General features: G+C 43.5%; 1 protein-coding gene across 2 annotated transcripts in view; it reads right to left on the bottom strand.

Moving 5' to 3' along the window:
• NHSL2 (NHS like 2) overlaps nt 1-24,063 on the bottom strand; it is a 236,978-nt gene that overhangs the window by 48,832 nt on the left and 164,083 nt on the right. The gene's annotated exons all lie outside the window — the stretch shown is intronic.

The following is a 24,063-nucleotide window of genomic DNA, read 5'->3' as shown; positions in this document are numbered from 1 at the left end:
TATCACCGACGCCAGACCTAGGTCATGTGGTAACTAAATAGCCGCCCTAACATCAGAGAGAGGCAGATACAAATAACCCCTGTCTGACCTGGACGGGATAAAGACAAAACCCCGTCCTGGATCATGACACCCAGATCCTGGAAATCTAATGTTCATGTTTCTGGGATTAATGTGTGTTATTGAATTTGACTTTGAGTGTTATGCCTAGAAGACAAAGGGATTTTTGGAGGGAAAACATATTTAGCTCTGCTAGAGCTGGCAGACAATAAAAGCTCCGCATTCCAGACTGACCATTTGCTGAAAGGGAGGGGGGAATTACAGAGAGGGGGCTGTATGTAGACTTGGTCCTACAGAAAACAATGGTGGAAGGAGCAGTAGACCAGCCTCTGGTTGTGTCCCCTGAACAATAGAATATAATTCATATCTTCCTGACACACATATACAGTACATTCTGGGGGAATTAGTAAAGATTATTGAATCTTTTCAAGTTCAAATTCATCAGGTTAGACAAAGTTTTCCAAAAAATTTAATTTGCAGAGAATTGATTTTCCGCAAACACCTAATACTGAAAAACCTCCAATTCCATGAAAAGATATATGTAATACTCCTAGAACTGTATCCAACCCGGGCAGTAGCCAACAACCCACTTAATAACACAGTGCACTGACAGACTTTTCCTCCTTTTTAAAATAAAAATAAACTGTCTAAAAATTGTCCCTCATAGTCATTTGTAATCTGGTAGATGGTTTTATGCAGAACGCTGACTCAAACTGACGGTGGTGTTGTCAGAGGTAACATCCTGCTTCTGTGACAAAGTTATATGCACTATATTCCTAAACACTAGTGATGAGAGAGTATACTCGTTGCTCGTTTTTTTCCGAGCATGCTCGGGTGACCTCCGAGTATTTTGGCGTGCTCGGAGATTTAGTTTTCGTCGCCTCAGCTGCATGATTTGCGGCTGCTGGACAGTATGAATACATGTGAGGAATGCCTGTTTGATAGGGAATTCCCACATGTATTCAGCCTGTCCAGCAGCCGCAAATCATGCAGCTGAGGCGACGAAAACTAAATCTCCGAGCACGTCAAAATACTCCAAGGACACGAGCATGCTCTGGAAAACCCGAGCAACGAGTGTACTCGCTCATCACTACTAAACATCCTCTATTTCCTCCGCATTAATACATTTGTCAACTGAAAATGAGGCCAAATGTGACCTGTATTTAGTAGAATTACCCAGATAGCTGGTTCCAGTGGGAGTGCCCAGGGTATCTTTTAGACATGTGTGCAACTACTATGTTTTTCGGTAGGCTGGTGTTTCATGACACGTAGGCATTTTTATATTGACACGTTTTTTCAGTATTTTTTGTTACATCAATGACTGAAGGCCTTTTTAAAACTTTTTAAAGCTCCACAAAACTCCCAGCAAGCTCCAGTGACCAGCACCACCCACTGCCCACTCATTGGCTGGCAGTAAACAGCACCAGCACTCATCTTTATCATCAATCCAGCATTGGAAAGAGCACAGCAGTGATCCTGTATTTGTGAAAGCAGCACAATACATACATACATACACCCCCCAACACTTCACACTGTTACAGCTGCTGATTGGACAGGCTGCTCTGTTATGAATGAGTCACCGGAGGAGGAAAAAACAAAAACACAAGCTAAGTCCAGAAAACCGGAGAGGTTGGTAGCTAGCGGATTGCAGACCCCTGATCCTATTCACCACAACTAACAGTAGCCGTGGGGGGTTCCTACGGAGACCTAGACCCCTCGTCACAGCCGGAGAGCTAAATAAGCCTAAAGAAAGAAAGGGGAAATCTAAACTGCCCCAGAGCAGACCCCAAAGCAATAGACAGACCCCAACATGTATTGTCGGTGAAAAACAGATGAAAACACAAACACAGACAGAAAGACAGGCTGAGCAAGTGATGGGGCCCAACTAACTAGATAGGAAAGGACAGAAAAGATGCTGGCTGCAATCACGCAAAAAACCCTGCCAAAAATAATGTCCAACACGTCTGATAGAAAAGGCCCTGAAGTCACTAGACTTCAAAATCACTATATCAGCACTCAGGTATATTCTGAAGACAGAGCAAAGAGATCAACTGATCAGAGACAAAAATGGAGTTCAGCCCGTCCCAACCAGGGCAGGCTGAACAAAACACTAAGTAAACAGACAAAATCTCATGGAAAAATAGAGCAAAAACTTAGCTTTTAGTAGACAGGAACTAAACTGGATGCCAGAGCTCAGAGCAGAAAGGATCACCAGCACCCCTGCAGGGCGTCGGCTGCCTTATATCCACTCAGAAATTCCGGATGTCCAATCACACTCCACCTTTTCAGATGACAGGTTCTTCCCATCCAGATCAATTTCACTACCTCCTTTCACCAGCAGAGGGAGTTCATCAGACATCAGAGGTGAAGGAGAAAATGAACTCATAACACTGCTCCCATCAGTAGTTGTGTCATTAGAGACACAGTGCTCACACATACACTGCACCAAATCTGCTGCTGTGTGAAGACATCAGTGACACAGAGCTGTCTCATTCACACAGCAGAGGCTTTGTCACACAACAGATTACATCAGTGACTGCCATCCCCTGTGCAGATTAGAAGCTGCAGACCCCCATCACTGGCCATCACACAGTCTGTTCTCACTGCTGCCAGCAGCCTGGGACAGTGAGGGAAGGAATTACTGATAATGAGTTATGTATTGTAATCATGGAGTGGCCCAGAATACAGGATGATTTTCCCTCCTCACTAGTTTCACTTTCCATAGATCACTGTTCAGCTTGTGTCTGGGGGAGGAGTAGCTGGGTGGTCTGCTCTGTGCAGTGAGGCTGCTAGAGGGGGAGGATTTGTTACTGTGTGATGAGGGCTTCTTCATGTGGACGGGGAGGGCCTGTAGCTATGGAGGGTGGGGTTGTTGCTATAGAGGGCATATAGAGGGCATGTTTGGAGTAGAGTAGGAGGAGTAGGAGGTAGGAGTAGGAGGAGTAGGAGGTTACGACTACTTCTCATTTCAATGCCATAACCCCCCCTTGGACGTTCTGTTCAGAATATCTAGAAAACCGTGCAAACTAGTGACAGAAAGTAAATTACTTATTGTCATAATTCTGCAGCCCAGATATGTACTGAGATTATGTGAAAAGCCTGGACAACCCCTTTAAGTCTTAGGCCCCAACTCATAAAGGTGTTTACACCACAATTCTAATGTAAAACTCAATGCTATGCCAAAAATTGGTGACTTTTGACATTGCCGGCTGCGTTAACGCTATAGCATAACGCGATATGCGTTATGCTATACCGCTAGCGCTGATGATTCATCAGCGCTAGCGGTGACATGCCATGACCACTAGCGCTGATGAATCATCAGCGCTAGCTGTGACGGAGTCTCAGACGCTGCAGCCCGCGTCCGAGGCTTCGTCAGTGCTTAACGGTACATCGCGAACGTGTGCCGCTTTACGGCATATGTCGCGTTGCGCTAGTTAATGGGAGGCTATGGCAGCGTTAACGCACTGTGTTACACCGCGTTATACTGCGGTGTAACGCAGTCCGTTAAATGGACTGCCATAGTGCAGTGGGAACCCGGCCTAATCCAGTGCTGCCAAAATACGTAGAGCATGTGCAGGACTGAGGCATGGCTTAGCCCACCTGTATAATTTTTCAAAATTCACAACACTTTGGTGACATGAATTGTGCCATAAAGTTATGCTAGCCTAGGGCTAGAGTAATATTTCTGGCAGAAATTCCAATCTTTTGGAAAGAAGAAAAATACTTTTTTTAAGGACTGTGAATTCATTTTTAAATCTCAATCAGTGATGTATGGCATTTACATCTGAAATATACAATATTTCAATTAATTTTCTTCATTTGAAGGTTTGGGTGGATGTTGACCGCTACGTCCAAAATGGTATACACACTGCTTACATTTCTGACCAAACCGTTAATGTTGTCAAATTTGGCACCTTCCAACTCTCAAAAAAGGAATTCCTGTAGGTCAGTATGATGGGCATGAAAAAATCGTTCTAATGAACAGTCTCTCGAGGATGAATAGCCAAAAAATTCAATGAGATGTTTCTAGCACGTGGTCATCCAAGGTGATCTTTAATGCATATTCAAGAGCGAAAACGAGAAAGAGACTTCAAGGAGTTAACAATAAAGCTAGAAATTCTATAACACCTGGATCAAAAGGAACATATGAGGATTAAAACTTGGAAGTCAAAACATTTTTAAAAAAATTTGGTCCATTCTTTTTACTGATTTGTATCTAAAAAGGTTTTACAATCTTTTCTAAGCTTAACATGTAGACATGGAAAAATCTACGTGACTATTTGGCACATATTCATTTACCTACCAAAAAGACATCTTCATTCTTACATTTTAAAGCCGTAGGTTCATTTCCACTTGGAAATGTCTCTGTTGAGATTTAATGATGCTCGTCATTCAAATGAAATGAATATGGTTAGATGAGAAACGTAACATGGTCATATCTGATACTGCTGGTAATGGCAGCTACCGAATGCACAAACAAGCCAAACCAGATATCAAAAATCAGCAAAACGTTCACTAATGTGATAATGTGTGACAGAATGCCTGAATGATGACAAATGAGAAATAACATGCCAATCCTATTCTAATGACATGCAGACAATTAAATTACTTCTGAAGATTGATAATTAACAGCACTTCAAACATTTGTATTAGCTCTGAAAGATTCCCATGGAGGCTGGACTTTATATATTTGTATTGACTCTGAAGGATTCCCATGAAGGCTGGACTTTATACATTTGAACCAGCTCTGAAGGATTCCCATGGAGCCCAGACTTTATCTTCAGCTGTTATTCCCCCTAAGACATGTAATGGTGGCTGTTGTGAATTCTCTCTCTGGCTTCCCTCTGGTGATTGCTGAAGGTAGTGGAGCTGGTCAGATTGACAGAGGGGTTGCGAGTTCTCTTTCTGGACTCTCTCTGGTGGTTACTGGAGGTAGTGGAGCTGATCTGATTGACAGAGGCTTGCCACCTGATAATGAGGAAGATGATTGGAGATCTGGGGTTTCTGACTGGGATTTAAGACAGCTGACTCCCTCTATCCCTGCTGGTGATTTTCTTCCTGTACCTTCTAGGTCTGATGTCTCTGGCTCTTTCCCTGCATGGTTCAGTTAAGTGGTTCATTTGTTATTCTGTTTGCATTTGATCTGGCTTTGTTTATCTCTGTTTTGTGTGGGTCAGCCAGCTCCAGCTGAGGCTGTGCTGAATCACCACCCATATGTTACTGCATGTGCCAGTTTGTTTTGTCCCCTGTTATATTGGTCTCTTTTTGCTTTGCTTTCAGAACATACCAGAGTGCTGATATAGTGGGGGCGAAGTCGTGCGACTTCAGTGTTTTTGTGCTTCAGACATGTTGGACTTTTTGCAGGGTTTTTTACGTGATTGCAGACAGTGTCTTTCCTTTCCAGTCCTGTCCAGTCAGTTTGGGCCCCATCATTTGCTCAAGTCTATTTTTCTGCCTGCGTTTGTGTTTTCATCTTGTCTCCCCGACAATATATGTTTGGGGGCTATCTGTTCCTTTGGGGTCTGCTCCGGGGCAGTTTAGCTTTCCCCTTTCTTGCTTTAGGCTTAGTTAGCTCTCTGGCTGTGCCAAGGCGTCTAGGATCATCGTAGGCACTCTCCACGGCTGCTGCTAGTTGTGTGGACAGGATCAGGGGTCTGCATCTGCTTAGTTACCAACCTCTCTGGTTTTCTGTGGCTTAGCTTGGGGCCTGTTATCCTCCTCAGTGCCCATTCATAACAGAATCACCAGCCTAACTGTAGACTCTAAGGTACTCTAAAGAAGGAACGAATTAAAAAAAAAAAAAGTGTCAGAATTGTTTTTTTATATACAGTATATATTTTTTCCTCTTTTTTTTCTGAGGCTGTAGGAGGATATTTTTTGTCTAAATGGAGACTAAGCAATTGTCTGATCGTGTTGAGCAGCTTGCTGCTGAAGTGCGGGGAATTTCTGCCTATCTCGCTCAATCATCTGCTGTTGAACCAAAAATCACTACTCCTGATGTGTTTTCTGGGGATCGGTCTAAATTTTTGAATTTTAAGAATAATTGTAAACTATTTTTTGCTTTGAAACTCATCGGGGAGCTCTGCGCAGCAGGTTAAAATTGTCATCTCCCTGCTACGCGGCGATCCCCAGGATTGGGCCTTTTCTTTGACACCCAGAGATCCTATTCTGGCTAATGTGGACGTGTTTTTTCAAGCCTTGGGGTTGTTGTATGATTAACCTAATGCTATTGATCAAGCCGAGAAAACTTTATTGGCATTGAACCAGGGTCAGGATTCTGCAGAGTTATATTGTCAAAAATTCCCAAAGTGGGCGGTCCTTACTAAATGGAATGATGATGCCCTAGCAGCTCTCTTTTGGAAGGGTTTGGCACAAACCGTAAAAGATGTTATGGTGGGATTTCCTGTTCCCTCTGGTCTTGACAACTCTATGTCATTGGCCATTCAAATTGATCGGCGTTTACGTGAACGTAAAACTACACGAGAGGCGTTGCTGCCTTTCGAACGAACTTCTGAACCCATGCAATGTGATAGGGTTTTGTCTAGGTTGCAACGTCAGGAGTTTAGAAGGCGAAATAAGTTGTGTTTTTTCTGCGGGGACGCCTCTCATACTATTGCTGTCTGCCCTAAACGAGAAAAGCATTTTGCTCACACATTTGTGGTGGGCAGTGTACAGCATATTTTGGCGATTACCCTGATCTGCTCCTTGTCTTGTTTTCCGCTAAGGCTTTTGTTGATTCAGGAGCAGCTTTGAAGCTGATGGATTTGGACTTTGCTAAAAGTTGTGGTTTTCCCATGATACCCCTGCAGAGTCCTATCCCTTTGAGGGGTATTGATGCTACTCCTTTGGTGGAGAATAAACCCCAGTTTTGGACCCAGGTGATAATGCAGGTCGCCCCGGACCACCAAGAAAATTGTAAATTTTTGGTATTGCACAATTTGCATGATGCTATTGTTCTGGGTTTCCCTTGGTTGCAAACTCATAATCCTGTTTTAGATTGGAAATCTGTGACTGGTGAGTTGGGGTTGTCAATGTGTTCTTAGTGACACTCCTGTTTTCTCCACCTCTCCCCAGTCTCATGATATTCCTGACTATTTGGCTGATTTTTCTGATGTATTTAGTAAGAGTAAGTCTGCATCTTTGCCTCCTCATAGAAGTTATGACTTATCAGTACCCAAACATGATTCTATGTGATCTTATATCAAGGAGTCGTTGGAGAAGGGTCATATTAGACCATCCTCTTCACCTTTAGGTCCTGTTTTTTTTGTGGTCAAGAAAGATGGTTCATTAGGCCATGTATTGACTATCGTTCCCTTAACAAAATCACTGTTAAATATCAGTACCCGTTACCACTGATTTCTGATTTATTTTCCAGAGTTAAAAGTGCCTGTTGGTTTACCAAGCTTGACCTCAGGGGGGGCGTATAATCTTATTCGCAACAAGCACGGGGATGAATGGAAGACGGCGTTTAATACTCCAGAGGGATATTTTGAGTACCTGGTGATGCCTTTTAGGCTCACTAATGCCCCTTCTGTCTTCCAGTTTTTTATGAACGATATTTTCCAGGACTTTGTGGATAAGTTTTTGATCATTTATCTGGATGATATTTTGATCTTTTCCAGTGATTGGGATTCTCATGTGGAACATGTCCGGACTGTATTCCAGATTTTAAGTGAAAATTCTCTGTATGTTAAGGGATCGAAGTGCCTCTTTGGTATACAGAGGATTTCATTTTTGGGATTCATTTTGTCCCCGTGTGCTATTGAAATGGACCCGGCCAAGATACAGGCCATTTATGATTGGGTTCAGCCCACTTCTTTGATGGCTCTTCAGAAGTTTTTGGGTTTTGCTAATTTCTACCGTAAATATATAAGTAATTTTTCTGGTATTGTTAAACCATTGACTGATTTGACCAAAAAAGGAGCTGATGTGGTGAATTGGTCTCCAGAGGCAGTTTTGGCATTTCAGGAGCTTAAGCGGAGATTCACTTCTGCTCCGGTTCTACAGCAACCTGATGCCTCACTCCCATTTCAGGTGGAGGTAGATGCTTCTGAGAGTGGTGCAGGAGCCATTTTGTCCCAAAGAGATCCGGTGACTTCTAAGATGAATCCCTGTGCCTTCTTTTCTCGAAAATTCTCCCCATCTGAACGTAACTATGACGTGGGGAATCAGGAATTGTTGGCCATGAAATGGGCATTTCAAGAGTGGAGACATTGGTTCGAGGGAGCTAGACATCAAGTTGTGGTCCTCACCGACCACAAGAATTTGATTTATTTGAATCAGCCAAACACTTGAATCCTAGACAGGCTAGGTGGGCCTTGTTTTTTCAGGCGTTTTAATTTTGTGGTCTCTTTTCTTCCGGGCACTGAGAATGTTAAGGCGCACGCCCTTTCTAGGAGTTTCTTTGCGGATTCTCTTGATGTGACTGAGCCTACTACCATTCCAAATGAGGGTGTAGTTCTTTCCACCATCTCACCCGATTTGAGACGTGCCCTGGAGGAATTTCAGGAGGACAAATCTGAACGTTGCCTTATGGGAAAATATTATGTCCCTGACCAGTGGAGGAAAAGAGTAATGTCTGAAATTCATTGCTCCACGTTGGCTGGTCATCCAGGTATTTTTGGTACCAGAGATTTGGTGAGTCAGTCTCTTTGGTGACCTGCCTCATCTCATGATGTCAGGCATTTTGTGCAGTCCTGTGGGACTTGTTCTCGGTCCAAGCCCTGTTCTCGTTCTAGTGGGTTGTTGATGCCCCTGCTGGTGCCCAGGAGGCCATAGACTCATATCTCATGGATTTTATTTCTGATCTTCCTGTTTCTCAGAGAATGACAGTTATCTGGGTGATCTGTGATAGATTTTCTAAGATGGTCCATCTTGTACCACTCCCAAAGTTGCCATCTTCCTCTGAGTTGGTGCCCTTGTTTTTACAACAGGTGGTTCGGTTGCACGGGATTCCTGAGAATATTGTGTTGGACAGAGGAGTCCAGTTTGTTTCCAGATTTTAGAGAGCTTTTAGTTCCAATCTGGGAATTTAGTTATCTTTCTCCTCTGCATTTCATCCTCAGACCAATGGGCAGACTGAGAGAACAAACCAGACTTTGGAATCCTATTTGAGATGTTTCATATCTGCTGATCAGGATGACTGGGTCTCATTTTTACCCTTGGCTGAATTTGCGCTAAACAATAGGGCTAGTTCTGCCACTTTGATGTCGCCCTTTATCTGTAACTTTGCGTTTCATCCTCGATTTTCTTCATGGCAGGTGGACTCTTCGGCCTGCCAAAGTGTGGATTCTGTGGTAGAGAGAATGCAGCAGATTTGGGACCAAGTGGTGGATAAGTTGTCCCACTCTCAGGAAAAAGCCCAACGGTTTTTCTACCGGCATAGGTCCATTGGTCCCCGGTTTAAAGTGGGTGATATGGTTGGGTTGTCTTCAAAGAATATTCCTATGAAGGTTGCGTCTCCAAAATTCAAGTCAAGATTCATTGGACCTTATAAGATTTTGGAAATCCTTAGGCTGAGTTCACACGTGGCGTTTTTTTCGCGTTTCCGCGGCAGTTTTAATCGCGCGATTTTGCCGCGAAAACGTGAAAAATAAGCATCCCATGCATTCCTATGGGATTCCGCAATGCTGTGCTAATGCTGCGGTTTTTACCGCGGCGGAATCGCTTCGCGGTAAAAAACGCAGCATGCTCATTATTTTACGGAATCGCGGCGATCCCGCACCCATAGGAATGCATTGTTCCGCTTATTTCCCGCATGTGGCTGTGCACACCATGCGGAAAGTAAGCAGAACAATTGCGGATGGTACCCACGGTCCGGAGGAGAGGAGACTGTCCTCCAGGCTTTGGGTACCATATCCCTGTAAAAAACAGAATTATAAAATAAAAAATATTGTTATTCTCACCCTCCGACGTCCCGCGCAGCATTCCCGCCTCTCTCCAAGCTCCCGTTCCCAGTAATCCTTTGAGAAAATGCCCGCGATGGCGTCCGGGATCGCGAAGTCTCGCGGTCATTCGCACGACATCATCGCGAATTACCGCGAGACGTCGCGATCCCGCGAGAACGGACGTCATCACGGGCATTTTCGCAAAGGATTACTGGGAACGCCTGCGCGGGACGTCGGAGGGTAAGAATAACAATATTTTTTATTTTTTTTTACATTTCATCTTTTACTACTGAGGCTGCATAGGCAGCCTCAGTAGTAAAAAGTTGGTCACACTTGTCAAACACTGTTTGACGAGTGTGACCAACCTGTCAATCAGTTCTCCAAGCGATGCTACAGATCGCTTGGAGAACGCTAGCATTTTGCAAGCTAAATACGCTTGCAAAATGCTAGTTTTTCAGCGGGAAAATCGCGGGAATTTAAAATGCGATTTTCCCGCGGACTGGAATTCCGGAATTCTCGCGGTAATTTCCGCGAGAGTTCCGGTACGTGTGCACTTAGCCTAAATCCCGTTTCTTTCCGTTTGGCTCTTCCAGATACGTTTAAGATTCATAACGTGTTCCATAAATCCTTGTTGAAGAGATTTGTAGAGCCAGTAGTTCCCATGGCGGCGCCTCCTGACCCTGTATTGGGTTAAGGTAATTTGGAGTATGAGGTAGAGAAAATATTGGATTCTCGTTTGGCTAGACGGAGACTCCAGTACTTGTTCAAATGGAAGGGTAATGGCCAGGAGGATAATTCTTGGGTCTCTGCTTCTGACATTCATGCCGAAAGATTGGTTTGTGCTTTTCACCGGGCCCATCCTGACCGGCCTGGTGGCGTGGATGAGGGTTTGGTGACCCCTCCTCAAGGGGGAGTACTGTTGTGAATTCTCTCTCTGGCTTCCCTCTGGTGATTACTGAAGGTAATGGAGCTGGTCAGATTGACAGAGGGGTTGCGAGTTCTCTTTCTGTACTCCCTCTGGTGGTTACTGGAGGTAGTGGAGCTGATCTGATTGACAGTTATCCTCCTTGGTGCCCATTCATAACAGGTGGCTATTATCACATAGTTACATAGTTACGTAGGTTGAATAAAGACCTAGGTCCATCAAAGTTCCAATTTTCTCCACCAACTGTACATTTCCTCACTAATCTAGCTATAACCAGCAATGTTATGTGTATCAAGGAAATCATCCAGCCCTTTTTTAAAAGCTGTTATAATGTCGGCCATTACCACCTTTTGTGGTCGGTATTCCACAGTCTGACTGCTCTAGCTATAAATAACCGTTTCTTATTTAGCTGTCAGAATCACCTTTCTTACACCCGTAATGAGTACCCCATAGTCCTCAGCACGGTCCTTGGAAGGAACAAGTCATGTGCCAGTGTTTTGTACTGATCACACATACATTTACACGTGTAAATGATATCTTCTCTAAGGCGTCTTTTTTCTAAGCTAAACAAGCCCAACTTTTCCAACCTCTCCTCATGTGAGAGGTCTTCCATCCCTTGTAATAATCTAGTTGACTGTCTTTGAACTGATTCTTACTTCTGAATATCCTTTTTAATATGTGGAGCCCAAAACTGGATCCAATATTTTAGATGTGGCTTCACCAGTGATTTATAAAGGGGGTAATAATACGTTGGGATCGTGGGATTTTATCGCTCTTTTTATACATCCTAAAATCTTGTTTCCTTTTGTGGCTGCTGCTTGACATTGAGTACTGTGGCTCAGCTTACTTGTAACGTGAATACCCAAGTCCTTCTACAGTTCTGTAGTCCCATTTATTGTATATGCAGCAATAGGATTATTCCGTCCTAGGTGCATTACTTTACATTTATCTACAGTAAATCTCTTTTGCCAAGTGTTTGCCCATTCAGTCATATTATACAGATGCAATTTTGCATTTTACAATATTGTAATGTCAAGGTCAGATTTTAATATCCTACATAGATTGCTGTCATCAACAAAGACTGACACTTTACTCTCAATCCCATCTACAAGGTCATTAATAAAGAGGTTAAAAAGAATCAGTCCTAGCACAGATCCCTGTGGTCCCCACTGCTGACTATATCCAATTTAGAGAAGGTCCCATTTATGACGACTCTTGGTTTGCGGTCATTTAGCCAATTCCTTACCCATCTTCATATAGTTTCCCCCCAGGCCCGGCTTCAAGTAGCTTCAGTATAAGGCTATTATGTGGAACTGTATCAAATGCCTTTGCAAAGTCCAGATAACTCACATCAGCCGCATTACCTTCATCCAGATTTGCACTCACCTCCTCAAAGAAACCCAACATGTTAGTTAGACACGACCTATTCTTCATATATAATTCTCTGCAATACATCTCTGCAGGTCATCCCTTATAATGCCCTCAAAAATTTTGCACACTACTGATGTCAAGGATAGGCTGGGTTTACATTAGCGTTTGAATCCGCAGCGTAGTGCTGCAGACTTCTTTTCTTAAGCTCCGCCTACTTCTGCATGCGTCCTGCATACCTATCTTTAACATTGTGTACGCAGGGACATGCGTTTTATGCAGATGAGTCCTCATGCGTTGTTTTGAAGTGCCCTCCGAACGCAACATGTTGCATTTTCTTGCGTTTGGCGGGCACGCATGTCCCTGTGTACACAATGTTAAAGATAGGTACGCAGGACACATGCAGAATTAGGCGGAGCGTAAGGAAAGAAGTCCGCAGCACCACGCTGCAGACTCAAACGCTGTGAACCTAGCCTTACCTGACGGTAGTTGCCCGGATCCATCTTACCGTTCTTGTATATTGGTACCATGTGAGCCATCCTCCAATCCTGTGGCACTACCCCTTTTACAAGCGAGTAGAGTTGAGCGATACCGTCCGATACTTCAAAGTATCGTATCGGATGGTATCGGCCGATCTTTAAAAAAAGTATCGGTATCGCCGATTCCGATACCGGAAGTCCCATTCAAGTCTATGGGACTTCCGGTATCGGAATAAGAAAAACCCTTTCCTGCCCTTGTACAGCCTCTCTGGGGTCTGTACGGGCCTTTCGGGGGGCTGTGCCGGCCTGCCAGGGGGTCTGTGCAGGCTCCGGTGGTCTGTGCCGGCCTGCCGGTGGTCTGTGCAGGCTCCGGGGGGCTGTGCCGGCCTGCCGGGGGGCTGTGCCGGCCTGCCGGGGGGCTGTGCAGGCTCCGGGGGGCTGTGCCGGCCTGCCGGGGGGCTGTGCCGGCCTGCCGGTGGTCTGTGCAGGCATCGTCCGATGGGACTACAAGTCCCATCGGGCGATGCCTGCTACCATGACAGTGATTGACACATTAGCCAATGATGGGACAGTAGTAGTCCCATCATCCGGCTAATGTGTTAAATGTAAAAAAAAAAAAAAAAATTACATGCTACATACATACAACATGCATACTACATACATGCTACATTCATACTACATACTACATACATGCTACATTCATACTACATAAATACTACATGCAACATACATACTACATATATACTACATGCATGCTACATACATACTGCATACTACATACATACCACATATATACTACATACATACTACATGCATGCTACATGCATGCTACATGCTACATACATAACACATATATACTACATGCATGCTACATACATACTACATGCTACATACTACATATATACTACATGCATGCTACATACATACTACATGCTACATACTACATATATACTACATGCATGCTACATACATACTACATGCTACATACTACATATATACTACATGCATGCTACATACATACTACATGCTACATACATACTACATATATACTACATGCATGCTACATACATACTACATGCTACATACATACTACATATATACTACATACATACTACATACATACTACATGCATGCTACATGCATGCTACATACATACCACATACATAACACATATATACTACATGCATGCTACATACATACTACATGCTACATACATACCATATACATACTACATGCATGCTACATACATACTACATGCATGCTACATACATACTACATGCATGCTACATACATACTACATGCTACATACATACTACATATATACTACATGCATGCTACATACATACTACATGCTACATACATACTACATATATACTACATGCATACTACATACATACTACATGCATGCTACATACATACCACATACATACTACATACATACTACATACATACTACATGCATGCTACATACATACCACATACATAACACATATATACTACATGCATGCTACATACATACTACATGCTACATACATACCATATACATACTACATGCATGCTACATACATACTACATGCATGCTACATACATACTACATGCATGCTACATACATACTACATGCTACATACATACTACATATATACTACATGCATGCTACATACATACTACATGCTACATACATACTACATATATACTACATGCATGCTACATACTACATGCTACATACATACTACATATATACTACATGCATGCTACATACATACTGCATGCTACATGCATGCTACATACATACTACATACATACTACATGCTACATACATACCACATATATACTACATACATACAATACATTCATACAATACATACATAGACATACAGTACATATAACATAGAGTAACATACTTACCAATACTTGTCACATTGTTCCCCGAAGCCATTGTCTTTTCCGGAATAAATATTAACATAACAAACCACAAAAATACTCACCCACGATCCGAAGCAGTCCACGAGTGTGTCCCACGACGATCTTGGGTAGAGAACTGCAGCATCAGCTGTTGCTGCCGTTCTCTACGGGCTGCAGGAATCCAATGACGGAAGGTAGGTATCCTTCCGCACTGTATTCCTCCGCCACTTAAAAAAAAAAAAGTCCCTAGTCTCACTTTATGCCATTGCTGTGTGGGAATTTCCCACGCAGCAATGGCATAAAGTGAGACTAGGGACTTTTTTTTTTTTAAGTGGCGGAGGAATACAGTGCGGAAGGATACCTACCTTCCGTCATTGGATTCCTGCAGCCCGTAGAGAACGGCAGCATCATCTGATGCTGCAGTTCTCTACCCAAGAACGTCGTGGGACACACTCGTGGACTGCTTCGGATCGTGGGTGAGTATTTTTGTGGTTTGTTATGTTAATATTTATTCCGGAAAAGACAATGGCTTCGGGGAACAATGTGACAAGTATTGGTAAGCATGTTACTCTATGTTATATGTACTGTATGTCTATGTATGTATTGTATGAATGTATTGTATGTATGTAGTATATATGTGGTATGTATGTAGCATGTAGTATGTATGTAGTATGTATGTAGCATGCATGTAGCATGTAGTATGTATGTAGCATGCATGTAGTATATATGTAGTATGTATGTAGCATGCATGTAGTATATATGTAGTATGTATGTAGCATGTATGTAGTATGTATGTGGTATGTATGTAGCATGTAGTATGTATGTAGCATGCATGTAGTATATATGTAGTATGTATGTAGCATGTAGTATGTATGTAGTATGTATGTAGTATGTATGTGGTATGTATGTGGCATGTAGTATGTATGTAGCATGCATGTAGTATGTATGTAGCATGCATGTAGTATGTATGTAGCATGCATGTAGTATGTATGTAGTATGTATGTAGTATGTAGCATGTATGTAGTATGTATGTGGTATGTATGTAGCATGTAGTATGTATGTAGCATGCATGTAGTATGTATGTAGTATGTATGTAGTATGTATGTAGCATGCATGTAGTATGTATGTAGTATGTATGTAGTATGTAGCATGTATGTAGTATGTATGTGGTATGTATGTAGCATGTAGTATGTATGTAGCATGCATGTAGTATGTATGTAGTATGTATGTAGTATGTATGTAGCATGCAGTATGTATGTAGCATGTATGTAGTATGTATGTAGTATAAATGTAGTATGTATGTAGTATATATGTAGTATGTATGTAGCATGTAGTATGTATGTAGCATGCATGTAGTATGTATGTAGCATGTAGTATGTATGTAGCATGCATGTAGTATGTATGTAGCATGCATGTAGTATGTATGTAGCATGTATGTAGTATGTATGTAGTATATATGTAGTATGTATGTAGCATGTAGTATGTATGTAGCATGCATGTAGTATGTATGTAGTATTTTTTTTTTTTTAACATTTAACACATTAGCCGGATGATGGGACTACTACTGTCCCATCATTGGCTAATGTGTCAATCACTGTCATGGTAGCAGGCATCGCCCGATGGGACTTGTAGTCCCATCGGACGATGCTTGCACAGACCCCCGGACATCAGCACAGCCCCCCGGCAGGCCGGCACAGCCCCCCGGCAGGCCGGTACAGACCCCCACAGGGTGCACAGACCACCGGCAGGCCGGCACAGCCCCCCGGCAGGCCGGTACAGACCCCCACAGGGTGCACAGACCACCGGCAGGCCGGCACAGACCCCCGGCAGGCCGGTACAGACCCCCACAGGGTGAACAGACCACCGGCAGGCCGGCACAGACCCCCGGCAGGCCGGTACAGACCCCGGGCAGTCCACACAGCCCCCCGGCAGGCCGGCACAGCCCCCCGGCAGGCCGGCAGAGACCCCCGGAAGGCCCGAAATGACGGCGCATCATGATGCGCACACACCGCGCATCATGATGACGTCAGTCTGTCAATCAACTTTGAACTTCCGATTCCGATGCCGAATTCCGATATTGAAAAAATATCGGAAGTCGGTATCGGAATTCCGATACAGCAAGTATCGGCCGATACCCGATACTTGCGGTATCGGAATGCTCAACACTACAAGCGAGTCTAAGAATATGAGATACAGTGTTCTGTCAATTATTGAGCTCAATTCCCTCCGTATCCGTGGATGAATACCATCTGGGCCGGGGGATTTGTCAGTGTTTGAATTGCTCAGACGTAAATGCACTTCTTATTGTGTTAAACTAGTTATATCAAGTTGTGAATTTTGATTTTTGCCTTATTGAATGATCCCTGTAACAGACAGTTCATTGGAGAACATGGATGAAAAGTGTCTATTTAACATCTCTGCCTTTTCTTTATCCTCTGTGATTATCTTGTTACTGTCATCTTTTAAGAGACCAATACCATCTATTTTTTTCTTGGCATTGATGCATTTATAAAAAATGTTGGGATTTATTTTAATGTCGTTGGCGATATGTTTCTCTGTAGATAATTTAGCAGCTTGATTTCTTTTTACATTTCTTATTTAGATCTTTATACTCCTGAAATGCTATTTCAGTATTGTCGGCTTTCAAGATTTTGAATGCTCTTTGTTTTTGTATTATTGAACTTTGTAGTGTCCTGTTCATCTATAATGGTTTCTTTTTATTACTTGACATTTTATTACCAGAGGATATACGGTAATTTTTTTGCAGGATTCTTGTAGTATTACCTTAAAAATGCCCCACTTATGTTTGGTATCCCCAGTTACCATGATGTTGTCCCAGTCTATACAATTAAACTCTACCCTAAATTTGTTAAAATCAGCTTTCTTAAAGTTCCAGGTTTTGGCATTTCCCCTTTTAAATGTTTGATTGAAAATTACATTGAAACTTTCCATGTTATGGTCACTGCTTACCAAATGCTTCCTGACCTGTAGATCTGAAATTGTATCTGGTCTATGTGACAGGACCAGATCCAGCAGATTACCTCCCCTGGTTGGTTCATCCAAAGGGCCTGTCACACTAAGCGATATCGCTAGCAATATCGCTATAAAGTTACTGGTTTTTGTGATGTTATAGCGATATCGCTGTGTCTGATACTTACCTCTGACCGCTCCCCCGCTGGTTATCGCTGATTGCGCGAGAACGTCCTGGGCCGTTTCTCGTCGTCAGCTTCCTGCTGGGCTTCCTGCTGTGATGACGAGCGACGCGTGGATGCGGGCGGGAGGACGTCTTCATCACCTCGTCTGACATGTAAGTAGCGACCCCCCGATCCCTGCGATGTCACTGGTGAGATCTGCCTGTGTGTCAGCTCACTAGAGACCACTTAGCGATGTACCAGCGATCCTGACCGCGTCATATCGCTGGTCGGGATCGCTGGTACATCGCTAAGTGTGACAGCACCTTAACAGCTTAGATTGTCCTGAATTGTGGATAAGAAATTGTAGCTTTTAGCACAAACAGAAGATTCTATGCCCCATTAAATGTCTGGATAGTTAAAATCCCCCATTATAAGAACCCTGTTACTGTTTGCTGCCTTTTTAATTTGTTGCAGCATTTCATCCTCTACCTGCTCCTCTATATTAGGAGGCCAGTAGCAAACTCCAATTAGCAGCTTTTTGTTATTGCCATCCCCATGTACAATTACCCATAGTGACTCTACATTGCTGTAACTCTCCCCAATGTCTTCATTAAGCACAGGTTTTAAGGGTATGTGCCCACATTGCGGATTCCAGTGCGGATTTTTCCGCGCGGATTTTGCTAAATCCGCAGGTAAAATGACTTGCGTTTTATCTGCGGATTTAGTGCAGATTTCTTGGGGATTTTCTGGAGATTTTTGAGGATTTCGCCTGTGTTTTTACACCTGCGGATTTCTATAATGGAAGAGGTGTAAAAACGCTGCGGATTCCGCGCAAAGAATTGACATGCTGCGGAAAATAAACCGCAACAAATCTGCACAGAATTTTCCGCAGCATGTGCACAGCGGATTTGATTTTCCATAGGGTTATATGGTGCTGTACGTTCCATGGAAAGCTGCTGCGGATCCGCAGGACCAAATCCGCTGTGGATCCTCAGCAAAATCCGCAACGTGTGCACATACCTAAATGTGGATTTTACGAAGACGCACACTCCTCCACCTTCTTTATCTTTCCTGTCCTTTCTAAATGTAGTGTAACCCTCTATGTTTGTTACCCAGTCATGGATCTCGTCAAGCCAGGTTTCCTTAATGCCCACCACATCATATTCCGTTACCTTCATAAGAATCTCCAGTTCATCCATTTTGTTTGCTAGACTTCTTGCAGACTTCTTGCATTTGCCAGCAGACATTTAATATTCTTAGCATATTTGTTACTCCTATTCAGGTCCCTGCTTTACTTACATATCCCAGCCCTCCCTATATCCTCATTTACCCTTACTGCCTTCCTCTCTCTGTCTACTCTATCCCCTTTTAGAACAACTACCCTCCCTCCCCCCAGATCCTAGTTTAAAAACTCCTCCATCCATCTGACCATTTTTTCCCCACGCACAGCTGCACCCTCCCCATTGAGGTGCAGCTCGTCCCTACCATAGAGCCTGTAGCCGACAGAGAAATCAGCCCAGTTCTCCAGGAACAATGTCATTTTTACAGATGAGTGAATCGAAATTCACAGGTCATGGCAATTTTGAACAATTTGCAATCTGATTCACAAGGATTGTGGAAGAAAAAGCCTGGTGCCATTTCTCACAATGCTGAAGAGAGTGGTCTCACATGACATCGGGCAGAATGCGCTTCCCTATAATGTCCTACAGCTATGACATCACTATGTGGTGCAGCCGCACAGGGATTATCATAGGCAATATAAAAGATGTAGGCTCACCACACGTCACAAGCAGATTGGTGTTGCATTAGCTGTCTTACAGTCATGTGTACCTTACCAAGCACTTTTGGCTGATTCCAGTTTCCAGGGTTGGATACATGTATAAAAATGTTGATACATAAGAAAAAAAAAGTATAACACAGTAAGAAATGGAGCTGCTAACAGCAGCACCGACAACACTGCTGGCACCAACTATCTAGGGAGGAGTGATACCAGGTCACACTTGGCAAACATACTGGCATCAGCCATCTAGGTAGGACTGGTACCAGGTCACATTTGGCAAACACTGCTGCCACCAACCATCTAGGCAGGAGTGGTACCAGATCACACTTGGCAAACACTGCTGGCACCAGCCATCTAGGCAGGAGTGGTACCAGGTCACACTTGGCAAACTTGCTGGCACCAGCCATCTCGGCAGGAGAGGAACCAGGTCACACTTGGCAAACATGCAGGCACCAGCCATTTAGGAAGGAGTGGTACCAGGTCACACTTGGCAAACATGCTGGCACCAGCCATCTAGGCAGGAGTAGTACCAGGTCACACTTGGCAAACATGCTGGCACCAGCCATCTAGGCAGTAGTACCAGGTCACACTTGGCAAACATGCTGGCACCAGCCATTTAGGCAGGAGTGGTACCAGGTCACACTTGCCAAACACTGCTGGCACCAGCCATCTAGGCAGGAGTGGTACCAGGTCACACTTGGCAAACAGTACAAGTGGGAGGAACTGGAGAGTGTACTGGAATATCTGTCACATCACTACTATCCGTCACACAAGGAGGCAGTTACCGGTAACATTCATACCATCAACCTGAGATAGCATTTTGCTCAGTCCAACTCCTTCACAGCCATAACCATTAAAGGTGTTGTCCACTAGTCAGACGACCTCTTCACAGTTGTTATATTTCCCTTGTAAAATAGATATCAGCTTATACTCACCTCAAATGGTGGCATCAGTTTTGCGACATGGACACCTAATCTCCTGGGGCTCGCTAAGGAAGTGAGAGTGAAGCGGTTGCAGGGCTACCATAACATAGCAAAGTCACGCAAGCTCCAGGAGAGCCAGAATCGTCATCACTAACACCGGAAAAGAGACAGGCTGTTGTGATCTTATGAGGGAGAATACAGCAATTAATAAGGGGTTGGTGGAGTAGTGAACAACCCCTTAATGTACATAGCAGCATCTCAATTCCATGAATTACACCTGTTTCTCTTCTGCCGCTAACACACAGCACCCTGGGGTCAGAACAACTTATTCCAATTGAGTTATTGAAAGAGATGAACAGTCAGCATTTGTATTTGGCTAACATAAAGATGGGGATAATTCTAGCTGTTTCTGGCTTTGTGAGTCATAGTGGTAGGGGCATGGGCAGTGGTAATAACCCTCTTAGCGATGGCAAATACAGGAATGCAATGTAGATGGGAAGGCGCTCAGCCAAAGTACTACACAGGGGCAGCAGAGAGGTGAATCAGAGATGAAATAATGAGGATGATGGCTTGTGATGGACAACACCTGGGAACCAGATAGGAATGTCGAGCTGAAGAGCTGCTATAATCAGAGGAGGAAGGTGTTGGCCTCGGCGGTCCACAGCATAGGGAACGTGTGGCTAAGGCTGGTTTCACACTTGCGTTTTTTTTGCACTGAGTTTTTGCGCACACATGCGTTTTTTTTCCTATACTTAACATGGGTGCGCATAGTCATGCGTTTGTATGCATTTGTATGTGCATGCGTTTTCTTGTAGTGTGCGCCCGGGCGCACAAAATGCATCCTGTTGCATTTTTTGTGCGTCCGACCTGTCTCAAAAAAACGCATGTGCACGCAATGCGCACGAAATTCACCCAAAACCCATTAAAGTCTATGGGAGCGCTGACGTGCGCATGATCATGCGCACGTCAGCGCAAAAAAACGCATGCGTTTTTTTGCAAAAACCATGGGCAAAAAACAAGAAAACGCATTAAAAAACACGATGCGTTTTTATGCGCGGTTGCACTGGGCACGCAGCGCAAAAAAACGCAAGTGTGAACGTAGCCTAACAGATACTATCAGGCTAAATCTGCTTGTTACGAACAGGTAATGTTGCACATGCTAAGTTGTGAAAACTGTGGTCGTGGTAGTGAAAAGTCGTACGTGTGGGAGTTCCTTGGAACCCATCCAATTCACACAGGCAAAGCAATCAAACCATAGATATCTATAAATTATGTGAAATAATGATAAATAACACAGAAAAAGTATTGGACACGCTTACTGAAATTTATTTAATACGTCGTATAAAAGCCTTTGTTGGTGATGAAGCTTCAAGACGCCTCCTGTATAGAGAAACTAGTCTCAGACATTGCTCAGATGTGATTTTAGCCCATATTTCCACACAAATACTCTTCACATCCTGAAGGTCTGTGGGCTTCTTCTATCAACTCGGAGCTTTAGTTCCTTCCATACATTTTCTGTCAGGAACACCGTACTGCACTTGCTCACTGAGCCAGTGCGCATGTCCTGAGTACAAACCTGTGCCCAAAGATACCTGTGGAGCGGGGCAGCAGTGGTGATGATGCATGCTCCAGGCTCACAGGACCTGTGTCACTGAAGGTAGAAAGCAGTGAAGGACCTACGATCATGTGACTGGCAGGGGGCGGGGCTTAGCGTCCTGCTGCTGGAGATAAGTGCAGGATTCTACTACAGGGATCCTCAAATCAGACAAACGGGGGTCATACACAGAGAAGGCAGGGCGTTACCAAAGGGACAAGCAGAGAGTAGTCAGAACGTAAGCAATGAGTCATACACGGAGATAGCAGAAAAAGTACAAGAGGGGCAATCAGAGATTAGTCAGGACATAGGCAATGAGTCAGAAACCAGAGAAGCAGATAAACAGTACAGAATCAAGAGACAAACTCACAACAGGGGACAGAACTGGGTCAGAACCATATAAGCAAGCTAGAAGACAATCAGAAGGCACAGGCACACAGGGGTCACCACACTCGGCCAAAGGCAAAAGTATAACTGACAGGGACTGGAGTCTCCCAGGGCTATAAGAAGCCCTCCTTGAGCCAAAGAGAGGCTACAATAATTAATCCCCGGCGTGCAGGTCAAGCCTGCACTGAGCCCAAGACATTAACCCCTGACGTGCAGGTCAAAACCTGCACTGGGATAATGACATTTTCTATAGGATTCAGGGTCTGGTGAATGGGTCGGCCATTATAGCAGCTTTATTTTCTTCCTCTGGAACCAATTGAGAGTTTCCTTGACTATGTGTTTGGGATCATTGTCCACCCTCATTTCAACTTCATCATCTTCGTAGATGGCAAAATATTTTTATCCAGAATGTCTCACTACATTTGTCCATTCATCCTTCCTTGAATGAAATGAATTTTGCCAGTGCAATATGCTGAAAAACAGCCTCACATCACGATGTTCCCACCTCCAAACTTTACTGTTGGTATGGTGCTTTTGGGGTGATATGCAGTGCCTTTTGGCCTCCAAACATGGTGTGTATTATGGCATCCAAAGAGTTCAATATTGGTCTCATTTGATCAGACTTTATTCTCCCAATATTTCACAGGCTTGTCTAAATGTTGAGCAAACTGTAAACACGCTTTTTGTTCAGCAATGGAGTCTTGGGTGGTGAGCGTGAATACAGGCCATACAAGTTGAGTTCATCACTTCTAGTTTTCTTTGAAATAATTGTACCTGCTGATTCTAGGTCTTTCTATAGTCTCAACAGGTGGTCCTTGGCTTTTGGACAGCTCTTCTAATAATTGAAGAAGAAAAAAAGATTTTCCAGCACTTCTATCCATAAATTCATCTTTTTATTAGAAATTCATTTAAAAACAGGAGGATACATCATAAGGATAAAATCTCATGTATTTGTGGCTTACACTATGTCCATTCATCAACTTTCTGGTGTATCCCGAACAATATTGGTGTGGTGAGCTTCTTTATTTCTTTTTTCTTCTAATAATTCTTTTCACTCCTCTGTCCTCTTTGGGAGCACCTGGTCATGACCGGTTTATGGTGAAATAATGTTCTTTCCACTTCTAGATTATCAAACCCAACAGTCCTTACTGGAACCTTCATTAGTTTAGAAATTCTTCTGCCAATGCCATCAGTATGTTTTTCAACAATAAGGTTGTGAAGGTCTTGAGATAGATTACTAGTTTTATCCATCATGAGATGTTTCTTGTGTGACACCTTGGGAATGAGACACCTTGTTATATGCCATCATTTGAACCATCTAATACTATTTGGAACTTAGTGGTAGGATTGCTTTGTAATTACTGTTAGATATCAGCTGATGTTATGACTTTCCATGGCATTTTGCATTGCTGTTTCTTCATGTGTTCAATATGTTTTCCCTGTGTCATTTCAAATTGTTACACATACAGTAACTATTAAACATAACACAATACAGTTACTTAGAAAATTGGTGACATGTTCAATACTTTTTTCACCCACTGTATCTGTCCAATGATGCACAACAGTCTGGTCACATGCTCCTCCACGAAAAACCATTGGAGGACCTAAGGGACAGGTCCGGTCACATA

The sequence above is a fragment of the Dendrobates tinctorius genome, unplaced genomic scaffold (assembly GCF_039654945.1).
Source record: "Dendrobates tinctorius isolate UK_male_01 unplaced genomic scaffold, ASM3965494v1 ptg000258l, whole genome shotgun sequence".
In the NCBI taxonomy this organism is placed as follows: domain Eukaryota; kingdom Metazoa; phylum Chordata; class Amphibia; order Anura; family Dendrobatidae; genus Dendrobates; species Dendrobates tinctorius.
The sequence above is the reverse complement of the archived record's forward strand: the minus strand, read 5'-3'. Positions and strand labels throughout refer to the sequence as shown.